The sequence below is a fragment of the Mytilus californianus genome, unplaced genomic scaffold (assembly GCF_021869535.1).
Source record: "Mytilus californianus isolate M0D057914Y unplaced genomic scaffold, xbMytCali1.0.p SCAF_6, whole genome shotgun sequence".
Lineage (NCBI taxonomy): Eukaryota > Metazoa > Mollusca > Bivalvia > Mytilida > Mytilidae > Mytilus > Mytilus californianus.
Window position 1 is genome coordinate 78,758,104 of NW_026262712.1, and position 5,907 is coordinate 78,764,010.

Consider the following 5,907-nt stretch of genomic DNA (forward strand, 5'->3'; position numbering starts at 1 on the left):
ATCTTGACCTTAATATAAACAAACTTAAACCAAAAGTGACCAATAGAAGACCATTAAAAATAACACAGTTTGCATTTCGAAAATATATTTCTCATCGAGGACAAGGATAAAAAGGAACATCATGGGTACAGTGATTTTGTTATTTATTAAAACTATAATCTTGAATAAGAAAAATATATTAAAAAAATAATGGAAGGGGCTTTATCAAAATAACCAAAACCGTCTTAGGTCATATTTGCATCAGATCATTACAATCTTACTTTTTAATATTTATGTAATTTGATGAATTGGATATTAATACATTGGTTGATTGGTGTTTTACGCCACTTTCAGCACTATCGCGCTATATCGTGGGATAAATTTTTATTGGCGGAGGAAGCCGGAGTGCCCGGAAGAACCACCAACCTGTGGTTGGAAAAAAATACTATACTAGTCAATTAAGATTGGAGTCGTGTGCTGGATTCAAACTCACAATCTCATCATGACAGGCTAGTGATACAATAGCTGAACTTCGTTGACCACTCGGCTCCTTGAAATTAATAGACAAAAACTTTCAAATAGAAAGATCATTCCTTAGTCTGATATGATAGTGATAATACAAAGAAAATATGACAGAGTTCATTGTTAGCAAAAACGACCCCTAAAAAAATAACAAATTGCACAATTATCATTGGTTTTTCAACTGTAATACAATACATAATGTTAACTTTCTTAATCATATTGTTGTTATTTTCATAACATCAGAAGGTTTATGATGTAAACAGTTTTAAGACTTACTCAAATCTTCAATATTTTATGTAATCACAATTTGTATCACCAATCCGAATTATTCATTATTTTGTATCGACGGTTTCATTTGTGATCATACACAATGCATCATTATGTTACTCCGTATTTCTATGAAAGAACTTGATTTATATATACTAACGAAAGACCATAATATCTATAAGAAAGAGAACTGCTGACCTTGTAGTTATTGAAAAAAGAATTTGCAATGGAATTAAACTCTGGTTTAAATTTCTTTGGTGGAACTATATAAACTCTTTTAATAGCATGAGATAGCATTATCTTGCAAATTTTTTAAGGATAACATACAGAATAACAAAATGTCCATAAGTGACGTCCTTTCAATAGAACATGCACTATTCATTAAAATATTGAAAGAATAAAGATAGGCCTGTGTGGTTGTTTTTAGACAATCATAACAATTCAAAATCTATGAAAAACATTGGGTAGAAAAAAGATGTCACCAGATTTTAAAAAGTTTAAAACTGTATGGAAAAATATAAAAAAATGATAAGAATTTCAAAATATTTTTAAGCTTAAGCGTACTTGAGATTTCTGCATTTGGTTGAAATATTGAAAAAAAAATATAAGGCTTGCAGAGCATAAACGTTTTGTGAATAGCTTAGGAAAAAGAAAATAAAACATCCTTAAGAACAAATGATATGAGTTTCCTTCGCACAACATGTGTGCCGGGAAAACCTCCACCGGTGGGCTTTAGATGCGGATGAAATACCATAAGAAGAAAGTATGATATATTTTTATTGCACACGACGCATTGTACTGGAATAGTAGGCTTCATATGGTACTATTGAAACCAAAAATTAGAGAACAATTGCACTAAACTTCTGTGACCATTAGACTCCAAAAATGTATAAAAACAGCATTTCGGGAAAGTTGCAACTTCATTTTTTAAGAACATTTAAATAACCCATTACAGGATGATGTTAATTTTAGCAATTGAAAAAATGCTAGTGTCGACGCACTGGCTACTAGGTGGATGAATTTTAAACAATGCTTTGAACAGAACTGATTTGTCTATAAATCAAAGCTGCATATACTGCTGTAAAACGGTTACACATGTGCCTCAGATTACATCAATATAGAAGTGTAAACATATTCGTAATAGCTACTTCTAAAAAATAAAAAAAAACTACATAGCTGTTTATCTATTCCTTTGTGTAGCTTTTTGATATATGCTAAAAAACAAATTAAAGATAGATCTAATGAATATTACTGGGGCAATCACAAATTTCCAAATCGATAAAGGAGAAAGAAAAAAAAAGGACAGGGACATGGACATGAATATTTGACTGTGTTAAACTAGTGTTTTTAAATCTCAATCCCCTCTTTTAAAAAAAGGTACATTTGTACATACATGGATGGATACCCCATATCCTTTGTTTTTCTATCATACAAACAGTAAATCAGAACCAGAAAAGCCCTTAGCTTTGAAATAATGGTAATATAATAGATGATGAAAATAAGATGGAATTGAGAATGGAAACGGGGAATGTGTCAAAGAGACAACAACTCGACCAAAGAGCAAAAAACAGCCCAAGGCCACCAATTGGTCTTCAACGCAGCAGGAAAATCCCGCACCTGGAGGCGGGTTTCAGCTGGCCCCTTAACAAAAATGTACTCTAGTTAGGCGAAATGGACGCCACACTTAACTCCGAAACACATAAATGAAGTAAGATTTAATAAAAAAAAAAAACCACACACACACAAGACAGACAAAGGCTAAAGGTTCCTTACTTGGGACAAGCGCATAAACGCGGCGGGATTAAACATATTTTCTGAGATCTCAACCCTCTTCCTATACATCTAGCCAATGTAGAATAATCAAACACAAAGCAATACGCACAGAAAAAACTCCGTTAAAAGGAAGTCCGAGTCCGATGTTGGAATAGGCAACATAAGAAACTAAGCAAAATGACAATGATTAACATAAATGAATATAGGACTACTAGCAGTTACTGACATTAAACTGATCAAAAAATTATGTCTTCATCATATTAAAATCAAGCACAATCCTTCCCTATATGGGATATAGTATCATGCCATCATAAATTAAATGAGATGAACTTAATCCGCATCATGCCAACAACTGGTTTTAGAATACATGTGTTTATTTCCGATGCAAAGACCCTGTGAGTGAATCAATATTAATCCTAAAAAAATGCAATCTTTAATGACTTGACAACAGCATCGTAACTATATCCCTTCTGAATAAGACTGTTTATAGGGTATACGTACATAAAGATAACAGATAAAAGTATCATCAATACTATGCAGTATACAGATGTTTTTCTTTAAAAGAGCCCTAGCTACCGTAATCAAACTCAAAGTACTTAATAATCTACTATAATGAAATTATTCCATTCTACGCACCAGTGTCGGCTGCTGTACATTAATTCAAAGATAATCTGCAGTAACAAAGTAATATTGAAGCCCGTTTTTGATTATTGACTAGGTAGGTGCTAGCTTTTCAAACACACTCGATGAATTACAAACAGTTGTATGCCATGATACTTATGGTATTTGCCTGAGTGAAGGGGATCTAGCCGACTATATACTTTTCGGTTGAAACTACAAAGGATCACTAACAATTATGTGGTTTCCTTGATTGAATCAATGTCTAAGTTCGGTTTGCAAGTGAATTGTCAATGCCGTATTCCTTTATGAAGCAGTTTAAACCATGCTATCCGCACACGCACAGACACATGAACAATTGTTTGAATCCTTGTTTGCGTGGACAATAACACATGTGCTATGTGTGTAAAATACGTATTTCATTTCTCTACTCTATATTCACTACATTTACCGATATTGATTTTTTGATTCCTTGTTTGTTTAGACAATGACATATTTGATATGTGTGTAAAGTACATATTCTATTTCTATATATCTTATATTGTTCGATATAATCGGGGGTAGGATACAAAAGGATTTTGTAGTTATTTAACAATTCATTCTTATTGACAATGTTAAGTCAGGAATTACAATGTGACCAGTTGGATTATACATATTTGACAGCATATGTATCTCGAAACTTTTTTTTGTAAATATTACGTTAAATGTAAAGAAAAAACAAACAATTAAGCATTGTTGAAAGATCTGTGGATATTGTCTTTATTGGTACGATAATCATATGTCCTGTCGATAACTGCACAAGATCACGCTTTACTCAGACTGCTTATGACGTCTTTACATATAATCCGTTGTATGTGTACTGATTGACATTTTAGTCTGATTTGATTTGATTTTTGGTGTTTTAACGCCACTTTTAAGCACCGCTTTTGGGCTATTTCGTGGCGGCCAGTTTTTATTGGTGGAGGAAGCCGGAGTGCCCGGAGAAAACCACCGACCTTCGATAGGAAAACTGGCAATCCTAGTCAATTAAGATTGGAGCCGAGTGCACCCGCACGAGCGGGGTTCGAACTCACAACCTCAGTGTTGACTGGCTAGTGATTACAGTAGTAACTACTTAGACCACTCGGCCACCGAGGCCCCTCATTTTAGTCTGAGAAAAATGGTTAGTTGAAATAACTTTGCACTAGCTTTCACTTACTGCGAGTACTCTTAGATGGGTATTTGTGTCTTTTGTCTTTTTTGTTATTTGTTTTTTGTGTTTAAAATTGTTCTGATGAGTCAAGTCCTTTTCAAATGATTTTGACAGTTTGTGTTTATGTTTTATTGCTAAATTACTGTCCCATGTTAGGGAAAGGGTTGATCGGTCACAAACATGGTCATATTCTGTGTATGTCCGTCCTAATTGAAAAGCCTGTAATTCAGTGGTTATCGTTGGTTTCCATGTGCTATTAATGTTATTTTTGTAGTGTTTTTTTTCAAATCAGGCTGTTGGCTTTCTCTACTCAGGTTTTGACATTTTTTTTCATCCCTTGGCCTGATATAGCTTACCAAATGCCATGGGTATTACTTATTGTTGAAGGACGTAAGGTGACCTTTAATTGTTCACTACTTTATACTTTGTTCGCTACGGATAGTTGTCTAATTGGCAATCATACCACATCATCTTATTTTGAATTTCATATGTCATCTGGTTATCTGTGATTTTTACGTATGTTTAGAGTGAGTAAAGCATATCTTTACAATACTATCACTGTATCACTGTTTATCTGGATCAAACCGTTTTTACGGTTATACTTAGTCGTATGGAAACAGCGCGCGGTAAAACTAAAAATGAAAAGACGTACAATAGACGACAAGCATGTATATGTTAGATGAACTGATTATATTTGTTAATAGTGAACGCTAAAGAACGAATGTTTCTAGACATAAATAACTTAATAAATGATGTAGATTTCCGAATAGAATACCCAGAACGTAAGACGAGATGTTGACAAAATTAGCAAACGTTTGATCCTCTTTACATATGTTGACAAGAATATAATAAATCTGTCAAAATTGATAGATTGATGGCTGCTAATGACCAGTGACAGATACATGTATATAATATACATTCAGGACGATAATAATTTTTGAGATATGAAAATACTTTACTTTATAGAAAAACGCATACGCTTAGACATTATTTTAACGTTATACTAGGTCAAAGAAGGCTATATATCACCGTAGTCAGTTACGTTATTCTGTCTTCAAGTCGGTTAGTTTTTATATTTACTCTTAAATACCGAATGCTTTTTAGAGAAGCAACACAAACCAATTAAATGTCTTTGGTTTGATAGAACCAAATATATTTCGCACAAATACACGCTTCCACGAGACAAACACGGCGGCTAATTCTATTAAGAAAAGCAAATAGGTTATAATGGAATAATAAGCAATTAGGCAAACAACTCGCATAAACTTTTCTTACATACACAATTACAATTATCTTTATTTATATTAAAAATATAAATGGATATAAATCAGTTTTCCCTTTAGGTACAGCCTTAATTAACGTTGACAAGGATGTTTCAAACGTAAATGCTAAAAGAAATGCTTCATCTCGACCTTAATTTCCGTTTTATATTTTAGATATACAATTATTTCGGTGAATAATTCTGGACAACCAATTTTATAACCATAGGATAAAGAAATGAATATTCTGAAATTAACGTAATTGATATTGCAATTATAGAAAAATACTTCCAAAAC